The 18,850-nt window shown below is 45.3% G+C and overlaps 1 long non-coding RNA gene across 1 annotated transcript in view; it reads right to left on the bottom strand.

Moving 5' to 3' along the window:
• The window catches only part of LOC112550957, a 147,128-nt gene that overhangs the window by 62,310 nt on the left and 65,968 nt on the right, over positions 1-18,850 (bottom strand). The window contains exon 2 of the long non-coding RNA XR_003095044.1: positions 2,516-2,569. This is a non-coding gene — a long non-coding RNA (uncharacterized LOC112550957). The remainder of the gene's footprint in view (positions 1-2,515; positions 2,570-18,850) is intronic.

The following is an 18,850-nucleotide window of genomic DNA, read 5'->3' on the forward strand; positions in this document are numbered from 1 at the left end:
ACTGTGCAGGCACACAGAAGCAGCAGCACTAGGGGGAGTTTGGGGGGCTATGGCCCCCTCCGAGTCCAGGTGCCTCTGCGCACAGTTTGCAGCAGCTCTGACCCCCACTCATGCCCCCCCACCAGGAAAAGGCTCATGCTCCAGGACACCAAGACAGTGGCTGCTGCCCCCATCAAGAGTCCTGTCCCCTTGCTGCTCCAGCAGATGGCTGGAGGCGCAGCCAAAGTCTAACCAGCATGGCCTTAGGTGGGGGGCAGAGAGAGGAGTTATCCCCCCTCCCTGTCCCCTCTGTTCCCAGGGCTTTTGTGGGAGCAGGCTACCAGAGGCCCCAGGACTTGGTGAGAGCATGCTACTAGTGGCCAATAAAGGGGAGAGATGCCCTGCTTAAAATCAGAATAATAGATCAGGTCAGTGTGAGGCAACCTGATGATAAACAGGGTGAAGTGAGACACCTACAGACTCATTCTAGTATTCTGAGGGCAGCCTCCCCAAATGTATACAAATTTGCCATCAAGTCTGGCAAGAGAGATCAGGGTGGTACCCCTGGGATGACTGAATGAGAAATGGGATTAGTGTTGCTGTTAGGGAGTGCCACAGCCGCTGATGTGAGGGGATCCTGTTATAGCACCCCACACTGTGCAGGGTCCCCAGTTCCCAAATCACCACCTTCAGCCCACCTTAGGAGGCCACGCCGGCCAGCATCTGGCCACACCCCCACCGCTACAGCAGCAAGGGGGAAGCACCCGGCGGACCCCAGCTTGGGTCCATGCAGGTGGGACAGGGAGGGGGGATTTAAACCCTTCCCTGGCCAGTTCATTCCAGACTACTTCCAGGGCTGGCCGCACACCCCCAGCACAGCTTCCTTGCAGCTGAGGTTGTGCTTTAGTACCCCCCGGCTCCTGCCGTGAGTGACTGCCAGCATATGCCTGCATTTCCTCAGTCCAGAGGGAATGTCTGTACACTTGAAAATTGGTTCAACCTAGGCAGGTTAGACTAACCTGCAAAGACTGAATTAATTTAGGCTCCAACTTTTTGAACATTTGTCCCTAGCCAGAGAGAGACACATTAGTCTCTGCCTCCCCACACTGACTCAGGAAATTAAGGATGCAGTCGATAAGTATCAAACCTACAATGAATCTGAAAAGCAAACCACCCAAGGAGATACCTCCACTACATTGGATTCCCATCAAACCATGCTACATGGACCTTTTCACTATAAATAACCAAGGCTACCTTATGCTTGTGGACTGTTAACTTTCAGGATGCTCTCAAGATTCAAGGTGTTATTGTAATACCTGTCACTGCAATTTTTGAAAAGGCTTTAGTAGAGATGTAATAGCCAGAATAATTGTTTCAGAGAGACAGGCCTTTCTTTTTCAAGCAGCAAGGAAAGTCTTAGACACATGAGTTTTCAACAGAATGATCTGGATTGCTTCAGTGAGGTGACTCATGGGAATAGCCCTTTATCACTGCATTATGGGTGAGCAAAGGGACCTGTCATGCTCAGCTAAATGTATACCAAAGGATAGACAGACCCCATCCCACAGAGATTACAATTTAATGAGATCGTGCAGGCACCAATTGGGGGCAGGGATGAAATGTATAGGCATAGCTGAAGCTGAACAGAAAAACACAAGGAAGGCAGGAGGAGGGGGAGAAGAAGCAGGAAGGAAAGAGGAGAGTAGGGAAGGCACTGGAAGTCAGATTGAGGTAAAGGGACCATGTGGGAGAAAATGAAAGGGGATGAAGAAAAGAGCCAATCAGAATGGGGGAAAGGATGTGTGACATCTGAGAGAGCAGTCCGAAGACATCCCAGTGCCCGAAGATCCCTGCTGGAGCAATCCCTGAGCCTGCACCCCTAGTTGGAGTTTTAATGGTTCCTCTATGGAATTCGTTTCTCTTCAGAGACTCATGTCCCCAAGCAAGAGGTGCATGTGGGCTTTAGAGCACCTTGAAAGCCAGCATGGTTACCCTGAACAGTTCTGAGGCCAGGGATAGGTGACAGGGACTGGACCTATCCTCTTGCAGTGAATTTGGGGATTGCTGACTTCAGTGACACTGCTCATATGAGGAACTGCTCACCAATATGAGAAGGGGGTCCAGAATCTAAGTCACATGTCCAATGAGATATCCAATTGCTGGCTGACACTAGATTCACCCAGGATGCTCCAGAGACATCTGACCTCAGGGGCCTCAGTGCGTTATGAATGGCACTCCATTGTAAATGAGTAGCCTCCCTGATGCAGTAGGACTATGTAAATTATTGTGAGGAAAGAGATTAGGCTATTAAATTAGTCCTATAATAACAGCTTTAACAATATTTAACCAGGCTTCCCAACCAGGTCCCCACTTACTACTCTTCTCACCACCTCAGATACAGTGAAAAACGTATTTATTTTACATCTGCACTGTTGCATATGCTATGTATTGGGAAATGTTTTAAACAAAAGGTAACCATGTTTTAAAATATAATACTTTTTGCAAGAGGCTGAATGCTAACATTAGTAACACTTACTTTTTTGGACATTCAGTTAATCACAGGTGTAGAGAGGGAACAGTTGCCCAGAGCCTGGGTAAAAAGAGATATTGCACCAGTTATATTTAAACTTGTTTAAAACCCTGCTAAGTTATATGACGAAAACTCCTGCATGAACCTTCTTATATTGCTTTCATCTTGGTATTACTTGTTTGGCTAGGAAATGTATATAGACAGTGACTTGAGATAGCAAATGTGCCATTTAAAACCTCTGCTAATCCAATTCAAGAATCTGAGAAAGATGCACCAGTTTAACTAAAGCTCTATAAAGTAATCCTGCCAGTTGGAACAGCCCAGACTGCATGAAGACTAGGCCTGAATGCTATTTTCCAAATGGTCTTTCCTGCCAGTCTGATGATGAAATAATGAAATTCTGCACAGAGTAAACCCCCAGGGGTTGCTGCACATCTGATTCAGTAACTTTGGTGCCGTCTATACCAAACAGGCTGTTTACACTGGGCTTCCACAGAGCTCCAGGAAGCCCAAAGGCACCAGTAGAGTGAGGTTCAGGAGCAGCTTTCCAATAGCAGCAAGGCCTAGAAATGGAACTGATGATCATCAAACTAGATCTCTTGGAGCATAAAACATCAGCTGGGACATCAGCTCTCCCCAAGGCTCCCAGAGAAAACCCCGTGAAGTGCAATTCCACAGAGACACACTCTGAAGAACTAATTCAGGGCATAAACATACAACACATTTACACAAGTATAATTTATGTTTGTTTTGTATACCAGCATAACTTACACTAGGATTCTGAGTGGACAGACAACCAAGACTAGGTGGCGAAGAAGCACAAAACAGCAAACAGCTGCCCTGTGATGGAAGTGGACACACAACCCGTACCTTGGTTTAACATACACCAGTGTATTTTTACTACATGTTTTTGTGGGTAACTTTACTTTTGCTTTTAGGCACTTACACCACTGGAGAAGTTTTCATATTGTGTGCCTGCTCCTTGCTTACATGCAAAGGCAGATTAAACAGCTGTAAACATGCTGTATGTCCAAACCCTTGACCTGTTTAAAGATTCCAGCCTTCATTCTTACCACTCTCTGGTAAAGGAATTCACTTCAGAAAATCATTATTATCTTTGAAAGAAACTTATAACAAAGCCAGACAAAAAAGAGTCGGGTAGGGCGCTGCTAAAAAAAAAAAAGAGAGAGAAAAAAAAAGAACCATTTTCACACGAAAGAAAGCAGCTAGCCGCCATCTGTTTCTGCTCTACGGCATGCAGCACACAGTTGTAACCCATCAAGCAGTTCTCTTGAATTGTGCTCATTATCACTATAATCAGAGTTCCAGGCAGCGTGTTGTCAGGATGATATTTATGACACAAGCTTCTACTGATCCAGATATGTGCAGCACAATGAACAGAATGGCACCATCTTGCCTACTGCTCCCCTCTTGGCATTCATTTTGTTCTCACCGCCTGGTTTGAGAAGAGGCTTGATGACATTATGGCTGAATGTGGTTTATGACTGGATGCTGTAACAGAACTTGCAACAAATTTATCACTGGGAACAAGTGTCTCCTGCTAATAATGCAAATGGCAGATGTCCAGATCTATTGTTTTAGGAATCTCAGCAGTTAACTTTATCAGTTACAAGGTGCTGAGCATGATAGCATTGTCTAGGCATATGCCACTGTCACAAGTATTTTTGTCTTCTGTGTTGCTCATGTTCAGTAGGTTGGGTCAGATGGATGGTGATTATGACAGGTGACTGAGGACCTAATCCAAAATCCATGCAAGTTAATGAAAAAACTCCCATTGATGGTGGAGGGCTTTTTGATCACTCACCTGTTGATAGGAAAGATTTGGAATGATGCGTATGCTAAAATGCTAAACCTGGAACTGCAAGTAGTTGGCCCCATCAGCTTGGCTTTTTCTTTGTAAGAGATGGATTGCCTAATTCAGGAGTAGCTTTGTTAATGTGAGATTTACCCAATAGCAATGCACTTTCAAGAAGCTGGGATACGCAAGACTGCTCCAATAATCACATAATGCTGCCAGTTCAATTGTTAGGGCTTGAGTGCTGGACAAGCTACTGTATCATGAATTGAAGAAGAGTGAGACTGCTTGGGGAAATTATCCACATTCCATTTATAAATTCAGGTTCTGAAAGCAGCATATCATTGAATGCCTCAGTGCATGTCAAGTCAGCCATACGCTATTAGGAGTACATCATGTTTCTCCCAGTGCAGTGATAATGGAGAAATCTTCAACCTTCATGTAAGTAAAAGCATGTGAGGTCAGTGTGATTGATGAGGGCCACCTAGGGGAAGTGGTCCAGCCACTTGTCAGCAGAGAGAGGCTCTGAAATGTCCTCAGAAACAGAACAAAAGGTGTCCATACTGGGTCCACAGCACTCCTCAGAGCACCAGTCTGCCACCCAGTCCCACACCACACATGCCAAATCCCAGAAATAAGGTAGTGAAGACATCCCAAGGCTACTGCACTACCACTGGAGATAGGGAGCTCAACAATGACAAGGAGGGAATATCCTCAGGGATGTTTGCTGCTTCATTTCTGGGTTTGGCACACAGGGTGCAGCTACACATGCCCCCCACAGCCAAGTTGTTACTGTGCTGTCATTTAGTACCCACTTTAGGAAATACTAAATGATGGCACAGTAACAGCTGTTACTGCACCGTCCTGGCAGTGCAGTTATTTTAGCAGCTACATCACTGTAGCAATGCGCTATAACAAGGTAGCTCGTCACTACAGCAACATAGCATCAGCATCACGGTTTGTGCCCACTGATGCTACATCGTCATAGCAATGAGCTACGTCACGATAGTGCATCACTACAGCAATATAGCATTTTGTGTAGATGTGCCCAGAGAGCAGGAATTGCTGGATAGGGCATGCTTGTGAGCAGTGCTTCCTGGGAATACTAAGGGTGTATAGTGTAGATGTATTCAAAGATTTCAGGTGTTAACTGTGAGTCTCAAACATCAACAAGGCTGAGGGACTCCTGAGTAGCACAGAGAGACTCTCAGAAGCTCAGGCGCCTGGGCTGAAGAGAGGAGCAGCAGGATATGTTTTCACAGCAAAAGGGTCTTGTTTAGCTGAGGGGACATCTGAGGAAAAAGGAACCAGACTGTACAGGAAGCAAAAAGACTCTGTGTCAGAGGAGAAGCCACATGTGAGAGCCTCTTTCATTCCTTGGGGGGCTCTGTCCTAAGGCCAAATTATACTCAAAAGTGGAAGCAAAACTAAGGCCTGGAAATACATAATACAACATTTCTTGTTACTAAGTTGTCTAAATCTGAATATTTCTAGTGCTGGGTGCTTGGTGACTGGTTTTTAAAGGCCACTCAAAGGTACTGGGCTACTTACGGTGCAGCAACCCTGGTCCTGGGAGCCACGGGCAGTTGGGCTGCAAGGTCCCATATTCATATCAGAGCCCAGAAGTCTGCCAGAGAGGCCAAGGAAAAAGATGGTGTTGTAGCCTACTGAGACCCAGGGGAGCTTAGGCCTGAAGTGGCAAGACCTGGTCACAGAAGCCAGGTGAGTGTCTAGCTGAGAAATTATGACCAAGGCTGCATGATGGACAGAAAGCAGAGGGCTCCTGCTGATGAACAGAATTGCTATGGCAACATCTCTACCAAAAGAATATGCTCAGAGGCAGTAACCTCAATGCAGTCCACACACATCCCCAAGGGAGGTGGCTGCAGTACATCCTGGTCAATCAATCTCATAGGAAACATTAAATTAATTGTGAAATCTCTGAAAAAAACCCTTTTCACTTGGTTTAGCTGGCGTCATATGCCTAGAGAGAAAGCCTGGAAGAACACAATGCAGCTGAAGGAGCCGTCTCTGTGCAACAAAGACGGTGGAGGAGACTGGTGACCACAGGGCTTTACCTAGAGCCAGTTGACTTGACTTTGATCTCTTTCAGCAGACTTCTCTGTCTCCTTCCTCCTATCTTTCCTCAAGCCCCAGCTGTTATGCAGTGATTACATCTGAAGGGCAGGCTGCGTCTTTTAGAGGCATAAGGGGAGCCACCCAGAAGTGAGAAGAGAAAAAAAAATCATGTAGTTAAGAGCTCTCCCCTGCGACTGTGGCATTGCTTTCTTTGGCAGAACTGAGTCTCCTACCTTCTGAATGATCGTATTTCCTTTTCCCCTACTGCTGGCTATGGTCTGATCTGCATCTGCAATGGCAAAGTCTCCCAAGGCAGTCCATTCCTTTAGAGAAATAGAACCATTGGCAGCAAAATACCACATGGATGAGCTGCAAAGGGCATAGAGATGCTTTGCTTCTTTAATCTTCCTATACTAACTGGCATATTGCCATCCTCTTCATCAGGTTATTGGGTTAATTATATCTGGGTATTGCTTTCAGTGGGCATGTCTACACAAGACACTTGATGCACAGAAGACTAATTCTACTGTGCATTAGTGCAGTGGGCAAAACCTGTGTTAATAGCTAATGCACAGTAGATTTAGCCCAATGCGCATTAACGTCACCAAAAGCCTGTTCAACTGTGCTAATACACAGTAGTACTGATTATAACACATTAAGTTAGTACCTGTCATTACAGGTACTAAACTTAATGTGCCATAATTATGGTACATTAATGAACATGCAGATGCACCTAGTATGTCCGTTATTTGGAATAGGAAGTACCTGGAATGAGGTGCAGGGGCCTGACTTCTAAATGCTCCCCACTGTACTGCCTTACTCTAGAATGTGACCTTGAGGTCTTGTCTGCAGACAGTTTGCATGGAAAGAGGGAAGGGGTGGTCATACCAAGGACTAAGAAATACACAGATGATGAAATCCACCTTCACCCATACAGAAGACTGGTTCCAGTCACAGAATAAATATTACATTACTTTGTGGAGATACAGGAGAACATTTTAGAAATAAAAAAAATCATTCTTATCTAGGACAAATGTAAGTCAGTGCCCAGAACTGTTCTGGTGAAATTTGGATTTCAAATATTTATTTCTGATTTTCCCTGTTTCTCTTTCTATCTATATCTAATTTCCTTTCCTTCTTGAAAACCTTGCCATGGTAGAGGAGTCTTTTTGAGACTGTGTCTCCTCTTCCCAGTGGGTTGTGGGATTCTGTGATTCCCAGTGCTTTTACACAGCCAGTTAATTTAATTTGTTCATGAAACCTAATTAGTAAAAAAAAAGTAAGAGAGTGTGCGTGCATGCGTGCGTGCGTGCACACGTTGTGGGGGGGAGCAGAGAGCTGTGTCTCCGTACCCTAGGCCAGCCTTGGAAGGAAATGAAGGGTAGTTCAGGTCAGGTCTCAGATAAAAACTTCCTAGAAAAAAATCTAAGACGCTGCACAAGGTCATATAGGCCTGTTTCTAAGCAAGGTTAGATGACACAGGGTTTAAAATGCCAGCATCCATGGACCTAGTGTTGCCACTGCCATTATCATTAGTGGAGCTCCATTACAGAGAACTCTGTACATACCTGCTCTGTACCTAATGTCTATGTTCAAGCATTCTGGCGTCCATAAAGGTGCCTTGGACTTTACATTCCTGTGAACTGATAAATTGGTAAACCCAATCTGAAAATAACTATCTATTCATGGTCCAACTTTAATTAGAACTATTTTGGAAAACTGGATTACTTCCGGAGGAGTTTGTGCAGGTCACCTTGTAAACTTGATGGTTTCTTTCTAAAATCTTATGTTGCAGAAAAAAGTATCACCTCCTCCTAACATAATAACAGGAGAGTGTATTTCACAATTATCTTCCAAAAAATTGCCTTAGCTTTCATCTGGTCAGCTAACTTGGCAACCTTTCTGTCCTTCTGAAAGGTAGCATGTAGTCATGTAGACCACACCCTGTGAATGACACACCCCCAAGAGATCAAGGAAACATCAATTCAGCTAAAAAAAATAGGACTCTGCTGCAGGCAGGAGACAATCCTGAGCTTATCACAGAAACTCACTTGCAACCTTAACTGTCGAGAAGTAAATGTCATTTAAGTCCTTTAATGACATAAGACGACACTTCTCATTGCATCCCCATTCCTCTGAATTGCTGAATTAGCTGTGCTATTTAATGAGGATTAAGCTATTTGACAGCAGCTGTGGGGTGACATCTCAGTCTCTCCTCACATTACACTTAATATAATCTCTAATATTCAGAGGTGAAAAAGTGAGTGACCTTTATAAGTGAGTTTAAGACGCTCTGAAAAGTCAGGGGGAAAAAATGACTCTTTCCTCAGGATACCATGGAAACTCTGATGTACAACTGAGATGTGGTGTAGGAGGTAGGGAGGTTAGGTTACTGGAGATATATATTTTCAGTCAACTCTTGAGACTGTATCCGACAAAGCAGTAATGGCTTATTGAGTTTCAGATGGCAATGACATACTGGATATTTTCTGGATCATCTTTATCTTCCTGTGTTTAATACAAGGAACTGGTTGTCCTGATCTGTTTGGTTTCCACAGTACCTCAAGTAGTGACAAGCAAACTTCAAAAGATTTGGGGTTCGAAGTCTGTTTGAATGCACAGATAAAGTTCAGATACTTGGCTTGATCCATAATGAAATCCTTGAACGCCATATATAAGTGTGCTCCACAAAACATTCGGTCCTTTGAAGAGTAGCATAAAGCAGAAGTCCTGACCATATCTGGTTGTTAAAGGCCCATTGTGTTCTCCTTCAAAGCAACAATGGTTCCCACATTGACTTGGATGCATTTTGTATGTGTATATTTGCTTTCTTCTAAGAAATCTGCTTATCCTCCTCATTCCTGTGCATTCCCAGACATACCAGCTAGTCTCCCAGGTGCCTTCCCAGTGAACTGCTCTCCTTTCTTCAGACTTGTTCTGGAAACATTTCTTGGTCACTTCTTCAAGCTTTCCAGAACTGTCCTTCCTACCCTGGACATTCTCAGGCTCTAAATATATTATACTAAATATAGTATAAATACTATAAATAAATACTAAATATTCTATACTATTCAGGCCCTGTTTACAGGCTCAGCCTCTGCAGCTACTCAGGACACTACTTCTCAACAGTGACTCCCTATGTCACTTGCTATTCTTGAAGAACAAAGATCACATATGGTCTTTTCTTGGCCAGGTTCTCTTCAATAAGTCAGCCCTTCCTTAAAGAATCTAATGTCCTCTTCATTGCTGTCCAAGACCCCCAAGTCCACAGGTGAAGGAGGAAACAACACCACACTCATTCCATATTTAGGTGTAAGCTCTTGTGCATCAATATCTCCCCCATATAGTGCCTGCCAGCTGACACTACTGCACTCTTACATTTACAAGAGGGGAACTAGATAAACTGCTGTTAAAGCTCTCAAAACACAAAGAAAACTTCCCTCTTCCTTCCTGTGAATCTAGTCCACTGTGTATATTTGCTTTTCTTAATTGCTTTTGGTTTATTTCCTCAAACACTCTCTGTTGAGCCCACTGCCATTCTGTGTTGTTCTTAGCTTTCCAGCTACCACTTATTTTTCCTATTTTAGACCTCCTGTACAGAACTTCTTCTTACAAGCTACAGTACCAGATGGCGACACAGATCTCTTTTGACAGGCCAACATGGTTGTGACAGTTCAGCAGCGGGGGGGGGGGGGGGGGGGGGTAGAGTTAGCTGGGGAACGGCTGCTTTAGCTCCTTTGTATGGCACTATTCCCTGGCAAGTCTGCAGGACAAGCAGTGCATTCCCCAACATTAACTCCTACTTGTTCCAGCATCCCTGTCTCTCCACACTTCTACAAGCTCTGTTCCACCTGTACCTTTCTAGTGTGGGAGGACACAAAGCCACCTCTGACCTTTCTTTGCAAGGGTCCAATGCAAAGCTTGTTGAAGTCAAAAAAGAGACTGCCACCAAAATCAGTGAGCTTTGGGGCAGGCATTCTGTGATCATGGAGGGGTGCAGAGAACAGGGTGACTGGCAATATGTATCTGAAACCCTCAGGAGAGAGAGGGAGTATTTCAAGGTGAGATGTTCAGATACAGCAGAATAACACAGGCATGTGAGACTTATGGCAAGCATCTACTGCAGAAATACCCCATAGCTACTCATTACCATCCTACTCAAGCTGTGCACTAAAAATATGGCATGTGGCTCCTCTCACCAGCATGCCCAAGCCTGAGGGCTGTGCTTGGCAGGTACATGTGCAAACTGCATGTTTTTGGGGTGTGTTTTCATGACAGCACCCCCTAGCATGATCCAGTGGTGTGTAGACCTGCCCATTGACTCTCTCTGGGGCCTGTGCCTTGAAGGCTCTTCAGTGCTTTTGGAACTCCCACCCTCCAGTGGCAAAGGAAAACCCTCCCGATTGTGAAACAATTATATCACGTAATGAATTCTGGAAGGAGAAAGAGGAAGCCCCTCACCCTGGGACACTGGGTCTTGCCTGGAAAACACAGAAAATGGTCTCCAGAGAGTGTGAATATAATCCAGTGAATTGCTCCAGTGGTGCTCCAGGGGACTGACTAGTGGCCTAATCACAGTGACAGCTCCACAGTCAGTCTCCATAGACGGTAATGCAGATGACTCTGCTAGAAGAGACCATGCATCCTATTCCCTGTGGTCCAGGAGGGAAGCAGTAAATAAGTGTCAGTGAAAACCTGGCAAACACATGCAAAGAAAGTGACCAGAAGGGACATGCCTGTTGCTGATTGTCGCCTGTTCCAGTTGTAATGAAAGGTGGCTGCTTTAGCTGAAACAGATTTGCCAACAACACATTTTAAAGGGACAGTAGTTTTATGATAGTCGTTTTCCTTGGGGTACCTGAAGTGTGACTAAATGAAACCCAAAGGCTCAGTTTTCCAGAAATCAATGGCTCTTGATCACAAACTGTACTTCCGTGAGCTACAGAGACCAGGGAAAAAGCATGGAGGGGAATTCTGCTTCTTTCAGAACTTATTAAATAGTCAAGTGCCCATTACATGTGTGACTTGCTCTTCTAAAATGCATCTGGATGGATTATCATGCAATTTATAACAAAAGTCTCTTATTAGTTCTAATGCTGGTGAATTAAGCAACAGACAGTATTGTTAGCAGTCCCCCCAGACTGAGTGATATTTACATAAAAAAAGAACAAGGGTTCCTTCATTAGTTATACAAAGGCTTCATTTAATTGATGTTTCATTTTGTTGTAAGCCCTTAACAGGGTTTTAGATTAAAATACAAAACCTTTATTGGATGCTATGGCTAATTAGCAGCATGCAGCCACATTTTAATGGTCCAGTTCTGCAAATGCTTAGATCCAGGAGTAACTGTTTTAATGGGACAACGCACATGAATAAAATTACTGATGTGGCTAAACATTTCCAGGACCAGGCCATCATTTTGCAAATGCAGTACTTGCTTTCTGTCAACAACCAGATTATTTAGGAAGAAGTAACAATTTACTAAGCAAAACCCTAGGGAGATTCTTTTACTTATTTAAAAAGAAAACCCGAGTGTCTATATAATGCTTTATAACTCACTGCTCCTAAAGTCTGCTATATTTTACTGTGAAAATAAAAAAAAAAAATGGGATTCAAATTAAGGCAATCTTGAAATATCCATCCTCAGTCCTATGATTTCATGGTTAGTCTTGCAATCTTTTTTGCTTTTCATAGAACCCCAGTTCCCATCACAAGCAATTATATGGGAATCTCGTATTTCGCTGAAAAGAGTTGCTGATAGAAGCTTGAAAACATGAAGCAAGTATATGCTAGAAGGCAGAGATCTGCTCGCTCATTCACTTGCTCTCTCTCGCTCTTTCTCTTTCTCTCTCTTGCACACGCATGTCGGAGATCAGCGCAGCGGCCGGTCAGCTGCTTACTGACTCCCACCCGGAGTCGTAAAACTGTCGCCTCAACAGGCGGGTAGTGATGGATGAGGTGAAATTAACCAGGCACAGACGCGTGTTGGTTACAGAAATGTGTTTACTTACGTCGCTCAGATAGTGACGTGCGACGCAGGCTGAGCCTTTGTTCCGTTGCTGTTTTCCAGTTATAGCGATTATAATCAAGCGTATGGTCTCAGGTTACAGTTAACGATACAACGATTACGATCAAGTGTACAGTTTCGGGTTATAGCTAACGATGACGGACGTGGCGCCGGGAACGAGCTATCATGCCTGCAGGGCTTTGATACGTCAATATTACGCTGACGGGAAGCTATTGACAGCTGATCAGACTGTCGATTTACTCTGATGATGATCTTAGGTTTCTCCTTAGAGATTTCCGCAGAGGTCTCCCAGAGTTTCTTCGACTTGGGCGGAAGTTGCTAAACTATTTATAGACAGAGGTGTTTCTCAGTGATACCCAATGATGAACTGCTAAATGGAATCTTTAATTATCTGGCAAGCAGCAGTTCTTTGTGCTCTCAGGTTGCTATCAGGTTACAAGGTAGCGGGTTAGGTTTCTAGTATGTTATGTGTGAGGTACCTACGCTTGTTCCTTGACCAATTGCAGGGATTTATGGCAGGGCTATCCCCTTTCACCCTGACCAGCCTTAAGTTTCGTTTCTCGTTTGTGACGTGGGCATAAATTATATACAGCTCTCCGCCAGGATTTTGTTTTAACCCTTAGTTGATCAGATGATGGTCTGAATGGTATCTCTTGCAAGTGACATAGGCACTGATTAATTTGGGTTGTGACATAGGTAACAGAGGTATGTTTACACAAGCTTTTTACTGTGGAGTAGACTAATTATCTTTGCAGTAAATGTTGGACATCTACACATGCAGCTATATATTAGGCTGGAGCAAACTAGTTAACTCCACAGTAGGATAGTACTTGTAAATCCCACTGTGGAGTAAAAAAACTCCACAGCAGCACACATGTAGACACTGGAGGCGCCAGCTGGGGTCCAAGGGTGCTTCAGTGCAGGGGCTGCCTGCCAGAGCCAATCACTAGCCGCCACGTGTGAATAATTTAAAACTAGCCAATAGCGGGACACAAATTTGCATGTGGGTGGCGGGAACTCTTTTGCACCGTGCATTTCTCTTGCAACTTGAGCAATGCACCCTGCAAAAGAAGCTGCAAATAGGCGGGAAACTCGTCCCTGCACTGGAGTTTTCCTCCGCAGCAGAAAACTCCACTGTGCAATGAAGCTGCAACCTGGCAGGGATAATTCTGGTGCCGAAGCACACACAAAATCATACCTTTGGGTTATGACACAGCTCTCTGCCAGGATTTTGTTTTAACCCTTAGTTGATCAGATGATGGTCTGAATGGTATCTCTTGCAAGTGACATGGGCACTGATTAATTTGGGTTGTGACAACGCACACTTCCCCCGCCCTTTTAAAGCAATTTTTAAAATTGTAGGAGAATTTGAGGCATTCACAACATTGTAACACTCTTGTACTCAGTCATTACATACACAGCAGTATTTCTCCCCTTGCTTTTCAATGAATCCCTTGGTTTAGGGTATGGAGGCTATGTTTACACATCAAATGCACCATCCCCAAGGCAGTATCTTCAAGTATAATGGTTGCTGTAATGTCTAGGCAGCCAGGCACCTACACAGGCAGGCTAATTAGCTTGGTGGTGGGCTAATTGGCCCTGTCATGCAGCAGTGCTAATTAGGTGACTTGAAGCACCCTATGGAGATTGTTATTCTGCTTCCAGTTTAGAGAGCAGTCTGCCTGCAGCAGCAGCACAGAGTGCTTGAGGACGCTGCTGTCATGCACAGTAAGTTTACCACTAGACACAGCCAGTGCAACATAGGTCAAATTGATCCCTGGTGCAACTGTATTGATTGAGATAAACTTGGCCCAATATGATTTATTCCTTTCTTGAAGGTGAGATAGCTTACACACTCTGCTTCTGAGCTCTTTCTTTAAATAAGACGTGTACTCACTGTGCCAGTGGTACGTTACGTCCCCCTTTCTGCTATTTTATTTTTTCTGCACAACTTTAACCTTTCAAAAGGGCACTGTCATCTCAGGAATCATATGCCCGTGTGCAAAGTGTGTTCTGGCTGCAGTTACCAGGAGCTTCCAAGACTGAAAGCAAGCAAAAGAAATGATACCTCAACAGCAGCATCTGGAAGTTCAAAATGAACTTGGGGAGAATTTGTGAAACTGGTCAAGAAAACTGGTCAACTGCCACAAGAGATTTTTAAAGATGACAGTGTCCATTTAGTTTTTGCTTTGATTTTTTAACTCCTTGTCTGCTGCTGCCAATGTGAGTGTGCATGTGCATTTATGTGCATGTGTACATGCCCACCCTCCCACTGGAGCGACCTGAGATCCAATGACTAAGGCCTGTGTAACATGCTGCCTGATGGGGCAGGGAGTTCATAACCCACCCCACAAACATTCCAGTTAGTTAATGCTGATGACCCCCAGCCTCATAGCTGTGCATCCCTCAGGACTGCAAGTAATTATGCACCTCATCCCATATCTTTCCTTTGCTTTTGTGTCCCCCCTTCACCTCCCTCCTCCACCCTCTGCTCTGCAACTGGGGGTCACCATGCACAGACTTCAAACATGGCCTGTTTCCGAGCTATGATTCAGGGATGGGCAGGGAGGGGGTGACAGCAGACATGCCCAAAATGGGCAAGTTCCACCACAGGCTGTGCCAGGAGGGCTGTAAGGATGCCTTGCCTCCAGCCCCAAAAAGTTCCTCCTGCAAACTACAGAGTGAATAGCAGGGCAGAGAGGGCTGCCGAGTCCCTCCCTCTCAGGACTGCCCAGGGAGCTAAGTGTTGGGCAAGCAGTGGGGTCCCTGGGGCAGAAACTGAAGGTGGCATTTCCCTGCATCTGGCAAAGTGCTTTGACCTCTCCTGTAAATACATGGGTGCTCCCCTCCTTGGGTACCTCAAACTTGAACAGATGTGCAGAGAGGTTCTTGGACAGCTCAGCCACCATGATTCACAAGATAACAGAGATAGCAGATGACAAAACAGAGCAATGGTCTGAAGTTGCAGCAAGGGAAGTTTAGGTTAGATATTAGGAAGAACTTTCTCACTAGGAGCACTGGATCAGGTTACCCAGAGAGGTGGTGGAATCTCCATTGTTGCAAGTTTTTAAGACTTGGCTAGACAAAGCCCTGGCTGGGATGATCTAGTTGGGGACCGTCCTGTTTTGAGCAGGGGGTTGGACTAGGTCCCTTCCAACCCTCTTTTTCTATGATTCTTCTATGATTCTAAGAACATGCTTAAATTATGTCCATACATTGACCTCCATATGGATGACCTGGGTACCTGAAATTAATCATGTACCATGTTCTTTGCTGGATTGGGATATTCAGCTTTTGTTTCTGGTGAAACCGACAGGGTCAGTTTAAGGATAGTTTCAATGCAGTGGGTCCACCTGACAAGCACTTGCATGCAACTGCATATGCCTCTAACATGGATCTGCTCTACAACTTCTGGTAAGGCATTGCCTTTTTAACTACCTGTCTGTCTTCTCTCATTAGACTGTGAATTGTTGGGGTGGGGGTGCGCCTCATTTTGTATCTATGCAGTAAAAATTAGAAACAATTTTAAAAATTCCATGCTGTCTTGGGAATCTCAAAATCTAACATTGAAAATGAAATTAGAAAGCCAGAGTCAATGTTTGTCTGAACCATTTTTTTAACATGACTTTTTCCATACTGAACCACTCATAGCAATTCTACCCCATTCACCTGGCCCATCACTTCCTTAACTACAGGTCTCTGTGAATGATGTCTTGCTAGTTTTTCAGTCTGATCCATCACACTTCGACACACTACATCCATCATGGCTCATTACAGTGTTCTGCAGGTTTTTGGTTTGCTTCAGAAATGCAGTTTCTGCCAGGTTTTACCTTAATATTTTTTGTAGTTAAGTAATTTCATAAATCAAGAGAAAAGCTACACCTCTGACAACATTCCTATTCCTATCTTCATGGTCCCCTGCAGAGACATGGAATAAGGGAAAGATGAAACAAACTTAGTTGCAGTACATGCTAGCTCTCACCTTGCCATTTATTTGTCAGAACACTATGTGTTCCACTTAAATGCGTACGGCTCAGCATGGGCAGTTGGTTAGAGATGACAAAGACAAAAGCAGATACACCTCTTACCACACTCTCCCTATTGGTTGGCAGACAGCCTGAAACTTCACTTTATTCAAACTCTTTTCCAGGTTTCTCCTAAACCAACTCCTACAGGGCCACAGGTCCCATGGAGAGTTGTTCTACCTCACTGCCAAATCAGTTCCTTTTCTACTACGACAAGCTACAGGGCACCAGATTTGGGACAAAGCATTCTCAGTACCTCCCCCCACAGCTGACTGCTTTCGTTTCTATGCACTTCAACGCTAGTGCCCTGGGCCTTGTGCCCTTGAGCACAGACACATGTCATTTCTTCCTGTTCTAAAAACAAAACCACCGAGGGACTTTCTTAGGACATTTTGGGAAGAGCTGGGAATACGAAGTAGACTCGTGCCTTCTGAGCTGGCTCTGCAAAATAGAGGTACATGTTTATCCCTTCAGTAACCACTGTTCTAACCACTCCAGCATATTCCCCTCTCCAGGACAGGGATAGAACCTAGGGCAGGGGTGGGCAAAATGTGGCCCAGGGGCCAGATGCGGCCAGCCAGGCCATTCTATCTGGCCCGCGGGGTGCCTAAAAAATTTAGAAAATTAATATTTATCTGCCCTAGGCTGCCTGTCATGCGGCCCTCAATGGCTTGCCAAAACTCAGTAAGCGGCTCTCTGCCCAAAATAATTGCCTGCCCCTGGCCTAGGGGATCTTCACTTCCCACAATGGGCAGGTCCAGGGTTGCAGTGGGGAGGATGCAGCCACACTGCCTTCCAGGGTAGGGCACACACACAGTAAAGAGAGTTCACCGCACATGTGCCACAGCTGCATGGAATGCAATTCTCATTGCAATTCTACGTGCCATTGTGCTCTCAGCTGCAGCTGCTGGAGCTCCACATGGGCTGTGAGCTCTGAGCTCACCAGTGCAACCTCTACCCAGAGTCCCACCTCTCAAGCAGCTCTGGAGCCTACTGCTCTTTGCTCTGCCCCTACCTTCTCCCCTTCCCCACTGCACAGAAAGGAGGAGACAGGAATGAGCAGCCACAGCATGGAGCCTCTGGTACTCAGTGAAAGCAGGGGCTGCACTTTGCTGATGTCTCCTGCCCTCCTTTTCCCTGCTGCTGAAGTCAAGGGGGGAGGGAAAGATGAGGTAGCAGGGGAATAGTGAAGAGCAGCAGGCTCCAGAGCTGCTTGAAAGAAGAGACCCTGGGCAGAGCTTGCAAAGAGCAGCGATGAGCTCATAGAGCTCCTTAGCACATGCAGAGCTCCTAGCAGGAGCTACATTGACATGCCAGTGACCTCTGAGCTCACTGCACATGTGGGGCTAAAGCAGGGGTGCATTCATACCACCACGCAACCCCTGGACCCTCCTCCATTCCCAACTTGCCACTGTCATTTAGCAAACAGCTGTGTAACCCACTGTTAAAATGGGTGTATTGTATCTTTCAGCAGATGAGGGCTGAAAGATTAAAGGAGAAATGGGAGCCCTAGTTATTTTGTATTTTTTTCTAGGGTAGGGTAGCTAAACTAGAACCTTGTCTTTTATTTTCATGTAACTGAGTGATTTATTTTATTCTACTACAGGTCCTGATTCTGCCAGAGGCAATCATCTCATTGGCCCAAGGCCAAGGACATAAAGGCCAGAAGCTTTTCACATTCTTCCCTACCAGGTCCTGCAGTCCATAAAATCACAGCACAAAATGTTCTCCAAGTTGGAAAGGCAGCAAGACAATAATTTCTGTGAAAGCCAGCTAATCAAGAGCCAACAGCTTAGCTCTCAGTGCAACCACCACAACCACCAACAGATGCTATGCTCCATTCAGCTATACTTAGGGTAAAAACAGACATCGCCAAACAAAGAAGAACAAGCTGTGGCAGGGTGTGTCCTGCCACAGCTGATCCACTTAATGGACAAAATACACATTGCCCATTGTCCCACACTGGGCAAGGGCTGGATGCAAAAAAAATAGGCAAGGTGGCCCCTTGCCTGGGGATTCCTTGTGCCCTGCACTGCCCTGCACCTCCTTGCTGGGAATTGTACTGACCCATGCTTCATGTGGAGGCACAGGTCAGTGCACTGTGGGACCTGAGGAACTCCTGGCACCTGTGGCTCCCCACTGGAACTCACACCAGGTCCCATGTGACCCACCCCATGCGACCCAGGTCCCATGCAACACAGAGGCGTGGGGGCAGTTACCAGTGTAAGGCATAAGTCATCAGGAACTCCCTAGGTCCTATGCTGCCCCACACCTCCTTGCTGGGACTTGTGCCAACCTGGGCCTCCACATGAAGCATGGAGGAATGGGGTGCTAGGGACCCCTGTGCAGGTCCCAGCATGGAGGCATGAGATGCTGGGAATACCCTGGGTCCC

This window comes from Alligator sinensis, unplaced genomic scaffold (genome assembly GCF_000455745.1).
Source record: "Alligator sinensis unplaced genomic scaffold, ASM45574v1 scaffold989_1, whole genome shotgun sequence".
Classification (NCBI taxonomy): Eukaryota; Metazoa; Chordata; order Crocodylia; family Alligatoridae; genus Alligator; species Alligator sinensis.